General features: G+C 40.5%; 1 protein-coding gene across 5 annotated transcripts in view; it reads left to right on the forward strand.

Moving 5' to 3' along the window:
- The window catches only part of cher (filamin-A), a 754,003-nt gene that overhangs the window by 519,440 nt on the left and 210,825 nt on the right, over positions 1-23,738 (forward strand). Inside the window, exon 1 of one of the 5 annotated variants that reach the window (XM_067140708.2) lies at positions 19,903-20,040. The exons of the other annotated variants lie outside the window; for them this stretch is intronic. The gene's annotated coding sequence lies outside the window, so the exon portion shown is untranslated. Of the gene's footprint in view, positions 1-19,902; positions 20,041-23,738 lie in introns of those variants that run through there. 5 annotated transcript variants of the gene reach the window in all.

Here is a 23,738-nt window from a genome sequence, read left to right on the forward strand (position 1 = left end):
GATTCCAAATACCAATTTTTACATCTGTAAACTTTTAAGTTTTTGAGATATAGATATCTTAATTTTAAATATTCACCCCCTTAGCGACGGGATATACAAAAATCCTCCCTTAGTTAGCACTTACATGTTAATATAAATGTATCCCCAAAATTCCATTTTTTATGTCCAGTAGTTTTGGCTCGGCGATGATGAGTCAGTCAGTCAGTCAGTCAGTCAGTCAGTCAGTCAGTCAGGACAAGTTATTTTATATACATAGATTATTCAATTAAGCGAAGCAAAGACATCTCCATACAGGCCATTGGGGGTGGGGGCCCTTCGAGGAGTGGAAGGTAAAGTCTTCCATCTTGTCACTAAGAGGTAAAGAATTGGTTAGCTGTATGCCCGGCCGCCTTTGGCCCCGGGAATTAACTTGGTACTCACTTTTTTGAAGTCTGATCGAACGTTAGGGCCATGTGCTGATCCAGAAGTGGAAATATCGTTTCTTAAATTTTTCTACTTCCTGAAGGGGAATCGAACCTCTGTTCGTTAGGGTGAACCGAGCACGCCTTTAACGCCTTGACTAGGCATCCCTTTATTTTGAAATGAAGTGTAATCCATATATTATCACACCAAACAGTGCAAGATCATATCTATTCAACATTGTGGGTCTGAACATCGAAATTATTTTGTAAGCCAGCATTATCTTCTCGTGGAATTAATGGGAAATTAAATGTCTCGACTTTATTTCTCTCACCGTGTCGTCATCGAGAATAAATTACACCAGTTAGCTTGTACGTCGTGAGATGACAAAAATGTAAACTGACTAACATGTCTTGAATGCCACTTGGTCTTAAAATATTTGAACTGCTATCGGTTTAAAGGAGTAGTAGTTTGAGACGTTTGGAAAATGCGGAAATTCCTACCAGACATTGTGTGACATTTCGATTTTATCTACAATTTTACAGTCCAGTACAATACATGTTTTACCGTATTCATTTTTAACTACCCGGGCATAATTTTTCATCATAACTAACATAATTTTCACCTAAATATATCATGCAGCCTCATTACTCACTAAGTTGCTATCTTCTCTGGTTAGTGAGGATCGCAGCAAGGGAAATGTCACTCGTTTGGATCCCTTGAGTAAGCGTATTGTTACATTGAATCTGAAAATCTACTTGATAAATAAGATTCTTCCGATTCTGTACTTGGGATGGTTATATTGCTTCCGACACCAATCTACATTATTCAGCAGACTTTCAAATCATGAAATACAATCAAAGACCTCATATATACACATTTAAATGAATAACAAGATGTTGACACAAGAAACACAAACTGATGGGTTCTTTCCGTTTAGTCTCTGGATGTGACACGTAGCACATTAGCGATTGTGCCCACAAAGTTCCGAATTGCAGCTTTTATTTGCATTGTGATCTGTGCTACAAGGTTGTGAATATATTTTAAATCAAGTAACAAACACAACACTATACGATATTTTAAATTGTTGTTGATATTAGGTGTAATTAAGCAGAGCAGCTTTCACCAGAACTCCCGAACATAAGCATGAAAACCAAGAATTACACACTCTGTTTACAGAAATCTGGGTACTCTTCTTTTGAATACTTGTGAGATTGTAAGGACACACAACATCTGTATTGTTCATTATAAACTCCATTTCCTTTTAGTAGTATGTGAACCAAGGATAGAGTAACATGTTGAATTTATTGAATTTAAAATACCCAGATATTATAGATGAAACATTTGGCAATACGACGATTGTTTTTTTGCTTGAGCAATGTTTTCAAGGATGGAACAACAAATGGAACAAGCGAGGACACATTGTGAGCTGTGTAACTGATGCCACGTGTTTCCTAGCTTCACACGAGCTTATATTCAGAGCACATCATGGAACTCCATGAGAGATGAAACTATATAGAACTGTTTCCTTTATTTGCAGAAATGGATGAATGCTTAGCTGATCTGGGCGCGAAAGCAGTTTTTAATAAAAATGTTATTTGTTTCGTCCCACTAACTACTTTTTGTCGGTTTTCGGAGACTCCAGATTGCCGGAATTTCGTCCCGCTGGAGTTCTTTTATGTGCCAGGAAATCTGCCGACACGAGACCAAAACTTGTCCTGAGAGTACATAGTCGCAGAACTGGTCCTCTGGGCTTCGGAGGACGACTGCTGAAGACAGAACTACAATACTCCACGACTTATTATTTTACATCCCACTAACTTCTTTTACGATTTTAAGAGATTTCATGGTGCCGGTACCTTGTCACGCAGGAGTTTTTACTATACCGGTACAAGCCCAGGTTTTGAGCACCTTCAAGTACCGCCGGACTGAGCCAGGATCGAACCTGCCAACTTTGGGGTCAGAAGGCCAGACCTCAACCGTCTGAGCCACTCAGCCAGGCGGGTAGGCTAGAGAGCTGAGTTTAATTTCTTGTCGAATGTAAACTAGTTATAAAAAAATACTGATTGATTGAACTAATACGGTAAATAGAATAACCTATAGCCTACCTACTTACAAGCTAGTTACTTTGGAATTATGTTTTGACTACCTTTTTAGCACTGCAAATAAATTCGTATATGATTTAGTGGGTATTATTTTCAAATGAACTGAGCGCGACAGTCCGTTATAGCGAACGATTCTTTCAGTGTGCCATTGCTCTGTATGTATCACTGCAGCGGATGTTCGGCTCCCCGCCAATGTCTAGTGTACCGATAGTAAACCGTGTGTGTGTTCTCACTGATACGTGACTGCGTACGATTCTGTCAGTGTACCATGGCTCTGTATGTCTCTGCTGCAGCGGAAGTTCGACTCCCCGCCATTGTCCAGTGTCCCGCTGGTGAGCCGTGTGTCTCACTGATACACTGAACGCTGCGAGTCAGCTGATTCGTGTGCCGTGAGCTTGCCGTTCCTGTGAATCGATTCACTCGGACACTTGAATGAATCTATACACTGCTCCGAATCATACTCTCAGTAGCCAACACTAGAGCATACTACGTTTTGTTAAGACTTTTTTTTACGAGAGGAACTGTTACGGATCACCACGGCGGTCGTGTGCTTACGAGGAATGGTTATCAGAATGGAGTAGTAATACAGATGTCTTTAGAACCGTTGAATATGCACAATAGGTCCCTTCATTTGGTCAGCAGGCGTTGTTGCTACAAGACTTCAACAAATGGGCTACATTTCTAGAAAATAGAACTCAAAGAGTGTGTTACTGAAGCATTATCTGATCCTGTAACGATTAAGATGGGGGTCCTGCAAGGCATGAAAGAATGAGTAACAAATGGTAAATAAGCTAATTTGGGAAGGACAGCCATCAATTGCACCACTCTTTTGTCTAGTCCAATAGCCCTCATTTTCGTCAGTAGCGATACAGTCCTTCAAACCAGTTAGTAATTTCGCAAACTTGTGTAATATAATCAGAAAGAATACTTTCCCAGAGCTTACATGCAATACTTGTCAAGCTGACTGGCCTGTAATTATCCCCTTTATGTTTATCACCCTTTCATTGTCCGGCTCCATAGCGTAACGGTAAGTGTTATTAGCTGCCGTCCTTGGGGGCCCGGGTTCGATTCCCGGTACTGCCAGAAATTTAAGAATGGCAGGAGGGCTGGTATGTGGTTGAAATGGTACATGCAGCCCACCTCCAATGGGGGTGTGCCTGAAAAGAGCTGCAACCCCTCGGGATGAGGACACGAGTTTACGTTTACCCTTTCATTTATCTACTGGGGGTAGTGTAGCAACTCTTCATTCATTGGACTCAATCCAGTAGTGTACCAACTAGAGGGAAGGAGTGGAAAATGGTGAATAAAATATATGTAAACAGCACATGGGAGATGGGTTCAAAGCAGTTGTTGAGGAGTGTGAAAACGGGTAGGTATCCTTAAAGGTGGTAAGAAATGGTAAATACCCACTATGTTAGAACGGAGAAATAACATTACATGCCGAATTATTTGATAAGATAATAAGCTATGTGGGAAACGAATCAGAAAGAGACCTTGAGTAGAGGTTGTTAGGTTATTTGAAATGGTATTAGCCACGAATAGTGTGTTTACTAATGAATGTACGTTTCTTCGCATGCTCCGTGTTACTCGTCACTAACCGTTGGCACTCCGGTATAACGTAGAGCGTGCCATCCTGAATAACTTGAATGACAAGCGTGCTTTCTAATGAGTAATGACATTAAGTCGAATTCAGTCGCGTGTCTTCTTGAGGCATGCTCTGTGAGCTTGAGATTCCTTTACAAATCGGCTGAGGAGCTGTTTGAAGGGGTATTTTGGGAGTGTCAACAGTGATCTAGCCGAACTTGTTTCGGCCATGTACTTTTGTTTGTTTGTTTGTAAGTGGCTGTGGGTTTGGGTCCCGTAGCTTTCAGCTTGCATTCGGGAGATAGCGGGTTCCAAACCCCACTGCCGGCAGTCCTGAAGATGGTTTCTCGTGCTTTCCCATTTTCACACCAGGCAAATGCCGGGGGCTGTACCTTAATTAAGGCAAAGGTTGCTTCCAACCCATTCCTAGCCCTGTCCTATCCCATTTTCGCCATAAAATCTGTCTGTGTCGGTGTGACGTAAAGCCAATTGTGTTTGTTTGTTTGTTTGTTTGTTTGTTTGTTTGTTTGTTTGTTTGTTTGTTGGTTGGTTGGTTGGTTGAATCTTCAACCCGAAGGCTTGTTGCGTCCTCGTCAAATTCACAATCATTTGACATAGCTGGCCTAGGCATCACTAAAGAGGTATGCTTGGGAAAGGAGGAGTGATATGGTTTCCCGTTGGTTTCCTTACCGAGCCAGAAGGTGCTGTCACTCCGGAGTTCTCGAGTTGGTTCCTAGACCGAAGTTCTCTAGCTAAAGTTAGTTTCCTTGAATTTGGGTCTTGAATTTAACATTGGTCGATTTGGTTCCTGTAAGTTTTAGGCCTTAAATTATACTTCTATCGAGAGCTGATAATAATCATATTAGTAGCGATATTTCCCTATAGTACGTATATTGCAGCAGACAGCCAATTTCTACCTGCATTTTGGAGGAATTTCAAAGTTGGTTAGAGCGTACCACTAATTACCGTCTATATTTTCACAGGAAATTTAATTTACAGTTTTATGCTCACACGCCCCAGTACATTATAACTGACAGATGTCCTCAAGAAAATTCAGTGCTACACTTACGTCAAATTAAGGAACAGAGATATAATCAGGCCTAAAAGCAATTGCAAAGTTGATTGAGATGTTAAAAGAAATCAATATAACTTGATACTCATTCTTCCATTTCTATGACTGAAATATATTTTTAGATTTTAGTTCATTTCAATATATAATTGATTGATTTTACTTCGAAACTGGGAAATTAATTTGGATGCTGTATCACAATATTTTAATTTTAACCATACCTGCTGCAGTAGCAGTAGACAGTCGTCATTCTGTTGAAACAGGGAAAGAAAATGGTGTTTCCAGAAACTAAGCATCCACGCCTAAAATGTATGTTCATGCAAGAACAGTTTCTATATGGTGCATTTCTTGATTGATGCACTACTTTTGCATCTATCTGTCGGCACAGGCCAGAGTAAAATATAGCTTCCACTGAAGCCCCAGTCTCATCCATGGCTGTGACAATATGGAAGCTACTGAGGTATGTGTAGTACCGAGTAATGACACTGAGCACGAATAAGGCCATTAAATGGTGTGACAGGTATTGCTCATAGTGTCAGTCGTACTGCAATAGCATTTTCTGGTCCGCTGAGGAAAGCAGTAGCAAACTACCTCACTCCTCATCTTGCCTAGTTTGCCTCATTTCGGTGACGTCATCGGTTTTTGCGGTTTCCTTATAACGGGATAACCTCTGGTGAAGCTTTTTGTGGATTCAACTATCCTCTGGCTGACAGGCAGGCAGGCAGCATTGACTGTTGTTTCATTCAGTTCTGCCCGATCAGCACACGATATGAAAGTCAAAATCGAGCTTACCATGAATCAAGGATAATTGCAAGGTCAGGAGGAATTCTTTATAAAATACTGTCTGCGATGAGGTTGTGTAACTCGAATAAAGTTTCATTCATTCATTCATTCATTCATTCATTCACTGTAAGGCACAAATTACCTTATTAAACGAAATAAGGATTTATTCTATAAAATCTCTCAGATATTTAATAAAGGAAGAATAATTCGCCTACCTGTGAGGCTATAATGATTCGTTTAATGTGAACCTTATTGAGAGGTAACCATGTTAAAAGAGGGCTTTCCAACAGGATTTCACTGCATTAGGTGTCATATTGCGTTGGTTTGATTTCTGTTTTGTTTGTTTATTAGGTCATCTGCCCTAAGGTTAGTTGGACACCCAAATTGTACCACCGAAGGTTATGTGATTATATGGAAACTGCAAAAAGTCGATGGCGGCAGGATGAGGTGTGAGATAGTTTGCAATTGCCTTCCTCGCTGGGTGAAAATGTGCTATGGTAGCACGACCGACCCTATGAGTAGCACTTATCATAAAACTCGGGACGCACTAGTCGTGTTCCAAGTATTAATACCCATACCTCAACAGCTTCTATACTATCACAGCCACCAATGGGCCTGGGAGGCTACATTTTACTCTGACCTGTACCAAGAGATAGATGAAAAATTACTGCATCCGCCTAGCAATAGCATCAGGCGGGTACAAGCCAATAGCAGTAGTTCATCTCTCGCGTGCTGAATGTTGTAAGTGTATGATGCAATCTGCGCTTCACGTCTGTGTTGCCGCTTGCCGAATTCACAGGCGTCGTTAAATCTGTACTGACGTAACCGAATTATTATGCTAACTAATGTTGTTACTTCAATTGCGTGAAAAATGGCCTTAAACTGTGTTAATGAATATCCATCCCTATTTATCACATCTGCATTCAAGGGGTAGAAGGAACGAGGGTGTTTTCAAGTCGTAGTTCCATACCAAGCTTTTTTATATGGTTCCTTTGTTTCGGAAAGGATGACTTACATACATTTTAGGTTGTATACGGTAGTATGTAATTTCTTCAGTATTGCGTTTATTTCTAGATTCTCGATCCTACTGTGTTAGTACTGTTCGATTAATCAAAGTTTGAATGGTTATATTGAATCAGGATAATATTTATCATCCAAAAGACTGAAGCTAACGAATCAACGAAAAATCTTGTATTTATTGTTATTTTTTGACGAAGGATGCAAGAGACAATACAAGTTATTTACTGATCTCGTCTCTAAGACGAGGTGATGGGTCTAGTTTAAACTGAAAGAAAGCATGTCAAAGATTACATCGGAAACTATCCACTTTCGATGCGTCACATTAGGCTGTCAAACATCAAAGGCCACTTCATATTTAGATAAAAAGGAAGCTAATGAAACGCTATTGAAATCCGCTGTAACGTACTGTTGCCTAGGCTTGTACTCGTTTACATTTGAATTCATTTTTGTCTATTCTTTTAGGTGTATGATGAAATGAAAGAGATTCTAATCCTCTTCTGAATTCAACATTTTAGGTGAAATAGGAAAGCATAGAAAAACTTCGAAGAATGTCTGATGGTACGCTTTGAGTCCCTCTGTTGATAATGCCCACCATAGCTATCACTTAAACTCGCATGCGTTCAGCAGGATTTGAATCGCGAACTCTTGGTGCTGGTGAGCAATGACCCATATTGGAGCTGTAGAAACTAATAGAAGGCCCATTGATAATAAGTCACATTCTTTTTTACATGCCTTAGTTAAGGTACATCCCCAGTATTTGCTTGGTGTGAAAATGGGAAATCACAGAAAACAGTCTTCAGGGCTGTCGATGGTAGAGTTAAAGTAGGGCCCACGAGAGTTGAAGTCTGACGTTTAGCGCCACCGGCGAGAAACAGTTGACTAACGCTGCTCGAAAACGGCCTGTTGCTATGGCAACGATAACAGAGTTGCAACATTTTAGGACGCTATCACCACGTGGGTTGGCTTGCTCTCAGTCACTTTTGTCATTCATATTCTGACTGATTTCTTTTCTCGATGAAGTATCGTCTTCCTATTGTGTTTATTATACCGTAGATTATTTTTTAATTGTACAGGTACCGTTAACAATCGGAGTTAAATAATAAAAAACTATCAATGTGGGTAGTGTTGTTATATTCTGTGATTAACATGTGCATTTGTTGAGGTTATTGTCAGAAACTGATGATTTTGTTAGTGATTATGAAATCATTTATATATATATCGATAATGTCGTGTTCTGTCTTAAATGCTGGAATTAACACGAGCTTAGGAACCGGTTAAGGTAAACGAATTGTATCAGGCCTAGGCCTACATGTTTTATTAAACACTCGGCCTGTATGAAAGGTGGTAGGCTGCAAATGGAGGTAACTATGACAACGCAGCGTACTTCGTAGTTACAGCTTTCGCCGCTCACCTGTCAGACTTCAACTCTCGTGGGCCCTACTATAGAACCCACAGCTACGTGACTCGAACCGCGCAGCCATCTCGCTCGGTGGTCACATCCTCATCCCCCAATAGTTATAAGGTGCACACATTACAAGATATGTTTTCGCATGTTTTAGTTAAATAAAGGTTTGCCAAAATTTTAATATAATATTTAGCACCTCTTTCTACAGCGGTAATGAAATTCCACTATAATTAATTAATTCATTCATTCCACATTGTATTGTACATGAGACTAAACAATGCTTGGTGAAAGTTTTTGGTTTGGTTTATCCCGCTTTGCATCTTCATATCAATCAAAAGTTCGGTTTCGTTAAATGCGCTGAGATTACATTACCATCATGTAAAAAACATTGTACAGCATAATATAGAGTTTGCTCATCAATTTTGTTACCCCACAACTGCCAGAACGCAAGTTTATCAGGTTTCTTACATGCACTGAGTGGTTTGCTAATAGATGGAAGGAAACGGGTAAGATGTCTTAAAGTATGGAGATTGCATTGATCTATGGCAGTCATGAACCTTAATACTTACAGAAAACAGGCAACTTTCAGTGCTAGGGAGTAATTATTGTCGTAAATCTCGTTCTTTTTCATTCTGATTATCTTCACCGACTTCGCTGCCATAGTCCTCCACATTTTGCAAGGTGGGCTGGGAGAGGACCACCTGTGTTCTCAGATACTTCGCGTTGCTAAGTACTGCATGTATCTGCACAGTAAACAAAAGGTGGTGAGGGGCTGCACCGTATGGCGTTTAAAGAACACCACACACTTTATTACCACTGAGGGAACGTGACGTATTGGATCATAAGTGCTGGGACCATTTTTCTTGGGAACTCTTGGGTGTTATTTAAAAAAATTAATTTTCTTCTTGTTCTTCTTAAATAAATGGCGTGAAAACTTTCTGCAGGAGGAGTTCCCACCTTATTGTTGAGTACGATAAGCTTGGAGCCGCCACTTCTTGCCTTCTGACTTTTCGTGGCAGCATTTTCTGAGTTCATTTCTGTACCGAAGATTGCTTGGAACTTCGATACTCCACGCCCAGTGATTTATCATATTTAGACAAGCTTGTAGTATTTGAAAGCTAGGTTTTAATTTGGAATGCCGAGCAACGCTGCGGTGGCCTTTAACCTAAGCGAGTTCCTATTTCTGGCATGGAAGCTAGGGTGATCACACAATGTGCGGGAGAACGCACGGACATGTTAGGCTATGTTAATTATAATTATTGCTTACTTTCAGCTAAGAGTTGTCACGTTTAGAATGAACGAGTGGTGCAGGTGCAGTACCTCAAGCAGCGCATCAAGAGATACAAAGCAAGAGGAATCCTGGCGCCCAGCCCGTCAATAGCTATAGCACACTTAATTGGCTGCTAGAACGTTACGCAACCTGCTCAGTTAAATGTAATATAAGTGTGCCTATTCATTCCACACCTGTTGAAAGAAACCTTGTCTAATACTCATTCCCATTGTTCCATCAGGTGTGGAAAGGAATGTGATGTGGAGGTATAATCGCTATTTGCTGGTGTTTAGCTTTTACAACGAATTTTACGCTCCACGTGCCATTGTGTGTCTTTGACATACCGATGCGAGAGTAGTAGAGTGTAGCTAACTTGAGCGCTTGCCAATGTGCTCGACGGATATTAAACGTCTTTATTTCGAGATGAAACGGGACAGGACGTCGCGAGACTCTTGGACTAGTTTGCCTTCAAAATGTATCCTTACCGGACTTAATGTTAAAGTGCCGCACTATATTCATAACGTGAGTTCTTTCTTATTTTTTCTCACATCTTAACGCAATGAATAAACCATACTTACCATATTGTCTCCTACTTCGTAAGATCTTTCACCTTAGGAAGACTTCCTTGTTGGTGGTTTAACGTCACACCAATTCGGTTTCATTTTGGCGATGGTGGGACAGGAAAAGTCTAGGACTGGGAAGGGAGTGACCGTGGCCGTAATTAAGGTACAGCCCAACATTTGTCTGATGTTAAAATGAGGAACACCGGGCGAGTTGGCCGTGCGTGTAGAGGCGCGCGGCTGTGAGCTTGCATCCGGGAGATAGTAGGTTCGAATCCCACTATCGGCAGCCCTGAAGATGGTTTTCCGTGGTTTCCCATTTTCACACCAGGCAAATGCTGGGGCTGTACCTTAATTAAGGCCACGGCCGCTTCCTTCCAACTCCTAGGCCTTTCCTATCCCATAGTCGCCATAAGACCTATCTGTGTCGGTGCGATGTAAAGCCCGTAGCAAAAAAAAAAAATGAGGAACTCACTAAAAACCATCTTCAGACTGCCGATAGTCTGTGTCGAACCTACTGTTTCCTGAATGCAAGCTACTGTAACGGTTTCCGGATCGCACAGTAGGAAGGGAGTGATTGAATTATCTTGAAAGTTAACTATTTTGATATTTCATTCTGAAACAAATTATTTTATAGTGAAAGGTAAGCATAAGGCGGTGGATTAGCTCAGTAGCTTAGCTGCTGGCTTTCTACCCTGGTGGCCCGGGTATCTATATTACTAATGATCGCACTGTTACTACTATATTTCTGTCTCTGCTAGCTACTTAAACCTGATTTCAAGGAACTAGAACGGAGCTTACTCGCCCTCAGATAACACAGTTGAGAAGGGAATCTATCAGCCATCGTAGAAGTAGATTTTTTTCAGCTTCATATGAATTCTGGGATAGGATAATACCTAACATGTAGACTACATACAATCCTATCCCCAGTATAACATAATAGGCAACCATTAGACTTATCGCACACTTAAGTACACTGGGCTGTTGACTGCGATGACTGAAGCCGCGCACATGAAACATAACCACAGCTCAACCTTCGTATTCTTCACGGCAGAGCTCTTTAGTCTCCTCAGTAACCTGTCATCCTCCATTCACCCCGGCTTTTCTCTGTCACCTAAATTACTGTAAAATCATCACCATCCATTGGGTTTGTACTTCCGTAGCCTACATCTCTTCCTGTATTGTACGAGGGGGCTTCTATTCCGGCTCAGTCCAGGGATGTTTGAAGGTACTCGGATACATCAGACTCGCGCCGATAGATTTGCCGGCACGAAAAAGGACTTCAGGAGGACGAAATTCCGGATCTTCAGTGTGTCAAAATTCCGTAGTAGTTAATGGGGCGTAAATATATTATTATTATTATTATTATTATTATTATTATTATAAGAGCACGTGTATTTTCAGTAATTCAATAGGTCTTTGCTTGAATTATGTCGAGAGCAGGGTTCAGCTCTAACTTTATAAACACCGGCTGAGTAGCGTCGTTGTTAAAGTGTTCACATCCTATGTTTTGTTTCTTCTTAATTTCAGTTTTGGCTTTTGGCCAGTCGACGATACAATCAGCTTATGATGCACCGTACAACGTTAACAAGCATGACACTGGTTAATCATTGTATACGGAAATGTGACTAGATATACAGGTGGAAACAAGAGTTAACATACGCCCCATTATTCAATAATATTTTGGACAGCCCTGACTGAATGTTGATTGTTTTGATACCTACGCTTGTGACGTGCTCGCAGTCAGTGAATACTTCTGCCCTTGTACTAAGGGCATGAGCTATAAACACACACAACCCTATGAGTCGTACTAAGCAAGGTACAAGAGTCAATATACAGTTAAGATTCGGTCACAGGTATCGTCCGACTTATGTATTACGGTTTATTTTAAAACACTGTGATCGAGCTGGAAGATGCATTCCACATGAAATGAAATACCAACTGCACAGAAGGAAGTTATAATTGAACTTCATGCAAAGGGGTTTTCATTACGAAGATTTGGTGAGATAGTGAAAAGAATCCATTTAAGTGTTCAGACAGATATTCGAAATTATAAGGCACGTTGTAATGTACAAAATGAACCCAGTGGTAGACCTCCGAGACTCTCTGATAAGGATAAACGGCACATCATTAGAACAATCAGTTCTTAACCGAAAACCACAGCTACTGAATTGGCAATGGATATCGCACAGACTAGTCCATCCCATTACAATAAGATGAACATTAGAAAGTGCGGGTTTTTGGAATAGATCAGCAAGAAAGAAAACCTTACATTAGTACCGTTACTGAGAAGGAGCGACTAGAATTTGCAGAATTGCACAAAGATAAGTACTCCAGTTATTGGAATAACGTTCTCTTCACAGACAAGAGTAAGTTCAATTTATTTCAGTGTGATGGGAAGCAGAAAGTTTGGAGAAAACCTAATAAAAACCTCCAGAAGAAAATTCTTATCCCATCAGTGAAATACGGAGTTGGGAACGTTCTTGTTTTGGATTACATTTCCAGTGCTGGGAAAGGCAATTTAGCGTTTGCCGAAAATAAAATGGATAAATGGAAGTGTCTGGATATATTAAGGGAAAATCTTAAACGATCAGCTGAAAAACTGGAACTGGGAAATGCCCGAGTCTTTCAACAAGACAACGACCCTAAACATACCACTATAATAGTGAAATTATGACTGTTTTACACTGTTTCCAAGCAATTACATTCACCTCCCCAGTCCCCCGACATTAACCCTATTGAACACCTTTGGAAAGAACTCCGTAAGACGATTAGGAAATATTCCATTAAGAGGAAGGCGATTTGAAACTTGCTATACGAACAGAATGGAGTAAAGTTTCATCAGAAGTCACCAGAAACCTAGTGGAATCGATGCTCCGGCGTTTGGAAGCTGAGAGAGCTGTAAGAGGTGGAAACACACAATATTGAACCTAATAAGAAAGTGAAAAATAGTTAGTGTATCTTCACTTTTATTCCTAACATTTCTTCCATTTCAGAAATGAACAATATCTTGCCGTTAGTTCTACACTTAGTTAACAATGACAAAATGTGTTTGCAAGTCTATAATTTGGTTTTATAAGTGGTGATAAATAAAATATTCTGTTTTGTTTATATTTGCATTAAGTATTGAGGTGTATGTAGACTTTTGATTCCGAATGCACGCTGTGAAGACACAAATAGTCGAAATAAACAAGCATGCTGTTTGTAAGGAAGCACTACCATACACTATGCCTGAATTACTTCGTATTTTATTGAATCTGATCACTGGGAACTCATATTTTTATGTCTGAAATTTATGGAAACTGTGCGATGATTTGAAGGCGGTTGAAAGGCAAAATTGTTGGTAATGGCGTTCCTAACTGAATGAGTTGTGCATAGAACCTGTCTTGCGCTTCGCCGTATTTCCTGCATTCTTTTTTTTTTTTTTTTGCAAGTTGCTTTACGTCGCACCGACACAGATAGGTCTTATGGCGACGATGGGACAGGAAAGGGCTAGGAATGGGAAGTAAGCGGTCGTGGCCTTAATTAAGGTACAGCCCCAGCATTTGCCTGGTGTGAAAATGGGAAACCACGGAAAACCATCTTCAGGGCTGCCGACAGTGGGTTCGAACCCACTATCTCCCGAATACTGGATACTAAATACTTCCTGCATTCTAAAATGATGTAGTTCGAATCTGTGGCACGTTGGGATAGGGGGACATAAACATACAGGGGTGAACCCAACTCTTTTATTCTATAGAGACGACTGGGGTAGAGGCCGGGTCCTAGTCTCATACGGATGAGAGAAGTCAGATATCGTAGGCTGAGCTTGATGTTGTTCAACAAAGGTTTTTTGATATTGTAGATTAAAGAGCGGCGTAGTGCCTTGCTTTGAGTAGGTGCATAGTGGCGAATTCGGTGGCCTTTAATCCATAGTAGATACAGTATATTATGATGGTCCCTTGACGTAGTGCGTTTCGTATAAGTTGTACAATATCATAGATGTAGGCCTAACATTCTCCTATATTGCTTTCTATATTGAGCATTGCAGGTTCGAATGCCACCACAGGTAGTTAGCATTAAGATTGGTCAAGTCCGAGAGACCAGTGGCGCAAGATTTACTGGTATATTAAAGAACACCTTATAGGGTAAATCTTTAACACTTTCACGTCTTTTAAGAAATAATTAAAATATGTTTCAAATGAATGACATTTATCTTGCAGTCGATCGTGTGTTTCTTTTGATTTTCTGATGCTTAGTACCGCGTGTGATGTTACCGGTGAAGAAAAGTTAATTTGAAAAATGTTGTGATGTTGCGGGATTTACTATCAAATGACATGGCCTAATATTGGACCAGCGGTTCTTGATTTGTATGCAAGATGTCGAGGTGAAGGAGGGACGTATCGCTGATATTTTGATAGTAAATTCTTTGCTTACAGCAGTTGGGTTATGTGAGTGTTCTTCACACACTACAAATTCATAGCTTAACTGGTTTGGTAACGTTAACATGTAATTCACATGAAATCGAGAGCTTTAATCGAGTTAGGCGTGGTTGGTAGCATGGAATACTGTCCTTCAACAGATTTAAACATGACTGCGTGCTGTTTTTAGCTTCTTGGCTGGAGAACTCCATTGATTTATTCTGATCTAGGTTACGAATGGCCTAGCGTATCATTGGAGCTCTTACTAAATGTTCAATCTTGTGCTCCGCTGGAAGACCGGGAAGTTCTTCCCGTCACCATCGTTCTTATTTGACTTGTCTTCGTTCTCATGCTCCTACTCCTAATTTACTGCATCTAACGTAAGTGGAACCTATTGCCAGGGTGCCCTTCCCCGAAATGAAATGAATGACCATACGTCTCGAGATAGTATGCTGGAGCTAATAGGGAATTTGATGCGTGGCAAAGAATGAGATTTTTGAGTTTTTCAATCGTAGCTTTCTGTTTTGTTTTAGAGCAGAGGAGTGTTACGTTAATATCAATCAGTTCCTTATAGACACTTGCTCAATTGGAAACCCACTTTTCACTTGTGGCACAGAACAGTAGCAAGAATGTTAGAATGGTGGTCTACAGTGGGACTGGAAAACCCAAGTTGACTGGTTCGATCGCAGATTATCTAAGCACATTATCCCTCTGGGTGTTGACATACTCCTGGAAGTTCTTCTGCATGTTCAGCTCACGGAACTTTTAGAGGCTGGTGCCTAAAACAACACTAAAATTAAAAAGAATGCAGCTGTTATACGATTGAGTGCATCATATCAAGTGTGTGCATGTCGTGTTAAGCTGCATCATAAATTATGCCATTCGGGTATTTCTCACAGATTCTTCATTTCGGAACTAGGGATCGTGCGTTCACGAGATACACCACCTGCTTTGCTGTATATGTAATGATTTAGGTCTGGGTCGATGAGATGGTATAATATTATATATATATTTGAATAAATGCTAAGTGCAAAATGCTCTGGAAACTACACTGTATATGATGAACAAAATTCAGTAAAACCCGAGTTCGAACCTACTGTCGTTAGGGCCTACTCACCTCGTACATTAATAGCATCTCTACTTGGTGAACAGATTGAGTTTCCCGTGGTTGCATGGACCATGTAGCCTGTACTCATGGCTGGATGGCAACACGAGTCCGCGCTTTACCAAACTACTTCTTCATTACTAGTGACACTGGCTAATAATGTTAAAAAAATGAGTGAATCACTTACAAAGACATGTACTCAACCGGCGTCACGCTTTGCCTTTGCTGGTGAGATATACATTAGTGTTTATAGTGCACTATGTCTTCTGGCATGGGCTAGAATAAATTTGTTACTTTCATTGAGCTGTCTGTCTCATCCTTGGCTTTGAAAATATGAAAGTGACTGAGGTATGGGTGATGCTGGTAATACCATTCTTTATGCAGCCAGTCCCTGTTATGAATGGTGTGAAAATATCATTCAGAGGGTCGGTTGGTGCATGCATTCCAGTGGCCTTGGCAGACTGAAATGTAATAGCAACTTCTGGCTCGGTGACGAAAGCAGCGGGAAACTATCTCACTCCTCATTTCCCTAGTACGCCTCTTCAGTGACGCCTAGGCTATTTATGACCGCTGTTGGCGGAACTGTGGAGGATCAAACCGTGAATGAGATAGCTGTTTCGAATCGAGAAATGTGACTATTAATTGATCAATATAACATTCAATTTGTTTAGTGTAAATTTTATTTCCAGTCTATGTTGTAAAAATGTTACGTAGAGAGGTTCCCTTTGAAATGCATGATAATTCATTAAAGTGTGTTTAATTTTATTGGTTGTTTAGATAGGTACGCATCCTCATTCGTAATCTTGTACCGTAGGCCTACACTCTTCTGCATGTTGATAAATTGGATATGTGTGGATATGTCCACATCTTTGCGATAAAATAATTTAAAATTTAATTTTTTTAACAATATATCGCTTCAAGAAAAATCAAACTGTTCCGTATTTTGTTTCTTCTATTTTAAGTTACAGTACATCGTAATTCTGAAGGGAACCTCTGCTTAAGGAAGACATATACACGTCAAATAATTACGTTTTCCATCCGATATTTTCATCACCAACTCAAATAATCTCCAACTGTTATACCAAATTAATAAGTTTTGTGTGAAAATGTGCCATTCTTCCGCTCTGTTCGGCACACTCTTACACAGTGTTCTGCCTAATGAGATACAGTTAAGACATGGCGGTCGCCAGTTCAACTTACTTCGAAGATGTCAGCGTGATTAGTCACTCTATGTATTATATTCTACCTCGTTGGTTGTGGCCACAAAATATTTAATTGAAGTAAAATAGTAAAATAAATACATAGGCCTACCACTTATTTCCCATTCATCACAGCATTTTTATGTCTAGCTGTGTCGCAGTGCTGCTGGACATAACACACACACACAATCGCACTTACTGTAACTTCGCACATTTTGCAAAAGAGGATTTTTCCTCTTCAACGCAATTTCTTAATTTAACACTTTCTTTAGGTATCCTTATGCCAGCTCTATCACTGTTAATACAACTATGAAGCCTTGCAAATTGTCTCTGTTGACATTTTTAAGGAAGTTAATTTAAGCGCTACCTGAAGTGGTTACGAGCCACAGGTTCTAATACCGATAAGAATATAAGCCCTTGTAGTATTTGCTTGTCTCTTAAGAAAGGTTACATTCCCGTGGACGTAAATACCCGCACTGCAAGTCGTACTCTAAAGGAAGTTAATCTATAACTAGTGATATAAACCAAGACGAGATACAATAAGCGTCAACTATTCAGCTTTGAGACCCGAGCTTCGAGTTTCGTCACAATGCCAGAAAAATATTTTTATACAAGCAACATCGGACATTACATTTCAAGTACAGTACCTTTTCTCCTGCAAAGTATACCCAAAATATTACCGTAAACAACTTAAATGACCGAAATATGACCAAAACAGTCAAATGGCAAAATATGTATTTATATGCCGTATAAATAAGGCTAATGGCGCTTGGAAACGTCCAATTTTTGCTTAATTCCAATAAAAAGCCAAAACGGAAGACGGGAAAAAATTACATTTCCTGAACATCCGAACCCAAGTAATGAATAGCTTAGCTGAACCGTCAATGTTTATTTATTCAACTCTGCGTCTTCAGAACTCTTCAGTAGATTAAATTGGACTGCATCACAGGTACAGAGCTATTACACAAGAACTGAAAGGAGTAACCATATGGCAGATGTACTCAAAATTAATACTTATCATACTTCCGCTTTTCGCAATACCTGTGATGCATACAAAGATCTGACCTAGTTTTATTGCTAGACGTCCTTCTTGACGCCAGTCCGATGTGGAGGAATGTACTGTATTCTTCTACTACATGTTTTTATTGTAGTTAGTAGTGCAGTGTGTTATTTGTTGTATGTGAATGAAGAGATGTGTGTTGGGAAATATACCCAGTTCTCAAGCCAGAGGAATTAACTAGGCACATTTAAAAAACCCAGCCCAATTCGCTAACGAACCTGGGACCGCCTCAACCAAAGGCCGCTACTCTGGCCATTCAGTCAAGAAGTCGGTCAGAAGATGAATACTATATATTGTTAATTAGTATAATTTTCACAAATTACTATGCGTTGACCTTTCACGAACACTTAAGGTTTGAAAACGCGAGATATAGGCCAGTGGAGAATGTGCTTATATCGAGATCTTTGAATGACTTGTTTATAACTGCGCCTATAGGCTATAGAACGAAACTTCGACATAGAAACAAGCTTCGGAGAAGGAAGAGAATTAATGTGCGTTCTGCCTGACCTGTATGCAATGCATTGCGTTGTAGCCTAAATTCTATAATATCTAGTTTCACCGGCGCAGCTGTAAGCTTGTATCCGGGAGATAGTGGGTTCGAATCCCACTGTTGGCAGCCCTGAAGATGGTTTCCCATTTTCACACCAGGAAAATGCTGGGGCTGTACGTTAATTAAGGTCACGGCCGTTTCCTTCCAACTCGTAGCCCTGTCCTACGTTAAAACATTCGTGCTGGACGAAGGTAGTATTTCGGAGTTTATTCTTATTTTCGGAAAGTGACAGAAGGGATTGGGGGATGTGTGTATGTGTGTGTTAGAGATATTGTTTCACCGAACGAGTTGGCTACGCGGTTCGAGGCGTGTAGCTGTTTGCTTGCATTCGGGAGATAGTGGGTTCGAAGCCCATTGTCAACAGCCCTGAAGATAGCTTTCGGTGGTTTCTCATTTTCACACCATGCATGTCCGCCTACACATCTAAATGGTTAGCATGTTCGCCTTTGGTCCAAGGGGTCCCGGCTTCGATTCCCGGCCTGGTTGGGGATTTTAACCTAAAACAGTTAATTCGTCTGGCTCGTGGGCTGGGTATTTTGCCGTCTTCAAGGTTGCCTACTAGGCGTAAACTCGCAAGACCTCCACCAGGCCTCTGCGGAGGCCACACGCCATTAAAAAAACACCTTCATTAAGGCCATGGTCGCTTCCTTCCCACTCCTAGCACTGTCTTTCCCATATTTGCCCTAAGACCTTTCTGATTCGGTGCGACGCAAAACAGATAGTATATTGTTTCGACAGTCACGAATTAAAATCCCTGCAGAGCGAGACGATAATTCTCCTGGCTTCTTCTCCTGCATCGCTCGGCGTTTCATATTCGGGAGGAGTGTGTTGACAGGGAGTACAGCCTAGCGGCATTCTGTTACGAAAGTTGACAAGCTGTGTTGATCTCTGTACTTTAATTTCTCAGTATTTGCCTCATTTAGTAGCAGAGATCATGATACAAACCGTGAACCTCCCGTATTATACGAACGAAATTTCATTCTGCATGGGTTCTGCCAACTGAACTAGGCCAATGTCACGATGACGGGGTGGGGTGCTGTCCTCAAATATAAAGACATGCGTACTATTCTGGAGGAGTGATGGTAGGAAGGAATTTCCCAGTTCTTCATCGGTTAACTTAATTTGCCCCGCAATTTTTTATGGTTCGTGATTCAGAACAGCTCGCTGGAGCTTTACAAGACGAGAAGTGGGTGACTTCAGCCCAAGAAGTGTGTCCTAATATTGAACTAATTTGAGGAGTCACCTGACTTTCTGTTTCCCAGTATTGTCCCACCACCCTCCTTGAGGCTCGCGCGCTACAGGCAGGCCCGAGGCTCCGCCTACACCACTCGCCGCCCTGCCAGATTCTTTGCGCATATAAGGCTCCTGATGGAGGGGTCTACAGGGGGCGCTCCCCGGCTGCTACTGCTTCGCGCCCTTTGTTGTGACACAACGGGATTGATAGGGCGATTGTTAGTTGTGTGTGGACTCCCGCGGTGACCGGACGGATACTGTGTGCCGGTGGTGTGTAGCAAGCAGTAGCAAGCACGAGGTAAGCGCTCTGTCACTTCCCCCGCCCCTCCATCGACTGGCTCCTTGCCAGTTTAATTGATAAGACCAAGATGTCATCAAGTGGACGGTCGTCATAACTTACCACATGACTAATATTCTCCAATTCGTTTGCAATAAAGTCCAAGGTGGTTGCGCCTACACCGAAATGGTCGTATTGCGTGCTGTTGAGTACGGTAACTCATGATTGTAGTTTAATTTTTGGTCTTTTTGTACATCTGGCACAGAACGATGGCATTAAGGCATACAAATTCCGAAGGAAGAAAGCCAATTTCTCCAAAAGTTATAAATTAATGAAATCAGGCAGTATATTTATATTTAGAATAGTATGAGTCATTCATTAATTTGATTAATCGTAAGAAATCTTTCCGTTACTGTCCCACAAATTTCTGTAATACCATTCTTTAGCAAATTGCTTTCCTAGCGTGACGAATCCTTGTGATACCTCTGTGTTAAGTGTTATTTTGTTCAAGTTTTGAATTCAGATATTTTCTCTGATCAAGGGAACTTTTTATTTCGTTGTGAAACTCTCGGTTTCTTAAACACCTCTCATTTCGAAATATTTTTAAAAGTTTTTACACTCGATTATTTCGTTAAACATTCAATAGCCATTGCCAACTATGTCAAAATGTTTGCGTATCTACACGGTTACACCCTTCTGTAGCTGCTTCTGCGATCTCATGGATTTTTTCCCCTTTTACATCTGAGAGAACCTTCCAGAGTTCTGGCGTAGTGTCCTATAGATACCACTCTCCTCTCAGGGAGTTGAAAAGTAGAAATTCGTAACATCACAGTTCAGATGATTACAGTATAGAGCCTTTTACTCTTCTCTGCGCGGCTTTTCTTTAGCAATTAGGAACGATGAAGTAAGTTCGTCCAGTTGATATAGAAATATAAAAGTGCTGTTACAATCGGATTGTAGTAAGTAGATTCTCCTCATACCTAACCGATCTGACAATGTTTTGACCAATGTCATCCTTTTCTACGAAGTGTTTGTCTTTTCGCAGACAGTTTATGTTTTGCTGCATGTCTGGAATCTCAATCGCCTATTTGTATGAATTGAAGGTGTTATTGCTAGGGTAACAACATAGGCTACGCATGATGGGTAGTGTGTCTCTCCGCACTATACCTTCCTTTATTTGTACCCCCTAAATATCTGACCTAATGTCTCGAATGGTAATGTTTTAATATACCAAAATGAGCGAATTACTCCATCTAGATGGACTGAAAATATAGTATTAAATTGCAATCCAGGTATCAAAACCGAACGAAAGTTATTTATTTCATTGCTCCACTCCAGCAGTACCGTAAAATATTGCTACTATGGATGTCTGTAGAAGTACTTCAACCTAGACATCCCTTCATGTAAGCGTAATACGGAGGAGCCTAGTGAATGCAAGGTTAAGCAGCTTGTACTGAAAATCATTATAACGTATTTTGCCAATCTAGCAATTGCATAAACACAGTATATTTTGGCACAATCGCATGTTGATTTCGGTAAGTAATAGAATGTTTGAGCATTCGATAACGAACGGTTACCTTAAGCTGAAATGCTGTATTACAGTACAGTACATTTTGGCTTATAAATAAGTCTTGGTGTGTAAACTATATAGACGCTGTCTCTTTTGTGAATGAATGCATCGCTTCCAGGAATATTAAAAAAAAGCTTTATTTTATCTTCGAGGTCAACTCTGGTATGCCTGCTAGAAATACTGCATTGTAACCGGTGGGACTTGCGTTGCGTTGAAGAATCTACCTCCCTACGATTATGTGGAATTTTTAGTGGAAGGAGCAAGATATCGTGGCTCGTTTACTGAATACTACCGTAATATCCACGGGAGAGCTACGGGAGCCGCATTACTCGTGACCAGGGCCCGGAATTTGATGACCTAAACATGTTTAAAAATGATCTATAAAATGGCGGCAAAAAATCCAGTAAAATGATACAAAAACGTTAAAAAATGGCAATTTTTATATTAAATTTTACAATCGGTTTACTAATCAAGTTGGTATAGGCCTAGTCTGTATTTATATTATAGGCATTATAATAAGCGTTTGGGCTTCTGCGATGTGAAGAAAACAAGGTGAAATTCTTTACATTCTGCAGACAACTTTGCTCCATGTCTTCAGTAGAAAATCTCAACTGTTCACGAGGAGGACTTCTCCAATTGGAGGTGTCCTTCCTGAATTGTGGACATTTCAAAGAAGTGGTGAATAAAGTTTCTTTTGTCCCCAGATTGATAAAGTGTTGTGAAAATTCTCATGTCTCCGTATTCATCCTCTCTTAAAGTTGCGGTAATATCCAATAACACACGCGTAAATGCTTCAAAATCCTCAAACATATAAGAAAATGATTCAAAAAGTATAAAATAGCCTAATAAATTCCTTGAAATCACCAAATAATGACGTCTAATTTTAGAAAATGATCTGAAATACAAAATGGCAAAAAATGACAAAAATGACCTTAATAAATTAGCATTTCTACAATGTGGGAACTTTGATCAGGATTTCTGTACAAGTTAGCAATTTCTATTGTGAACCAATTAAAAGATGCGATTGGCTTTACGTCGAACCGACACAGATAGGTCTTATGGCGACGATGGGACAGGAAAGGGCTAGGACTAGGAAGGAAGCGGCCGTGGCCTTAATTAAGGTACAGCCTGGTGTGAAAATGGGAAACCACGGAAAACCATCTTCAGGGCTGCCGACAGTGGGGTTCGAACTCACTATCTCCCGAATACTGGATACTGGCCGCACTTAAGCGACTGCGGCTATCGCGCTCGGTATTAAAAGATGACATTCCATCAAAATGCTAGCCCTGCTAATGGCATTCAACTATCCGAATATTAAAGGAACCTCAGTCGGACATTGAACAGAGGAACATATAATCTGACTTTTGTTATGGTTAAGGGCCATGCTTCAACTCCTACTGACCCATGCTGCTATACGACACGTGTGGAGCAATACTGGATGGTAATTCCTTTACATTTGGACATTCTGCACCGCGCTCGCACTCCACGTGTAGCTGACGTGTTTTAAGAACTGCTTTCCGTCCGTAGTTTCATATCCTCTCTCGTGGGATTTGGCGAGATATTGAAGAAATTTTAGATTCCTTTTAGATTGTTACACTGAAATTCTGTTCACTTTTGGACACGAACATTGATTGACCTCGAGATAAAGGCTGCGGTGTTTTGTTATGCAGACACCGTCAAAAAATTGGAAACGTTTGAACAAGTCTCTGCTTACAAATGAAAAATTTTCTTTGAGAGAGTCTGTGCTTCGTGTTTCTCATTTACCTATCGTCCTGTCCGTGACTATGACCATCTGATATACTGATAGATACCGATCGAAGAAGGAGCGGTCAAACATTACATACTGCTGCGCCCTTCAGAGTAGGCCCTATAACTTTTTCATTCTAAAATTGTGTACAGGGCACCAAGAACATTGTGTAAATCATCTTCATCTTCATAAGAGTTCTCAAATGATAATAGTTTACGTCTATAAGCACTTCCAATGGATTTGGGAGTTGTGTTTCTAATATCATGATCAGATGTATGCTCTAACCTCACATTTTTAAGTGGACTTCTATTATTGCACAAGACAACTTTTATTTTCCCTTTAACTCCTTTCCTCTTCTTGAAAATACCCTTTGGTTTTGTCATTTGAAGTAAACACGAAACA

The sequence above is a fragment of the Anabrus simplex genome, chromosome 2 (genome assembly GCF_040414725.1).
Source record: "Anabrus simplex isolate iqAnaSimp1 chromosome 2, ASM4041472v1, whole genome shotgun sequence".
Taxonomy (NCBI): Eukaryota; Metazoa; Arthropoda; class Insecta; order Orthoptera; family Tettigoniidae; genus Anabrus; species Anabrus simplex.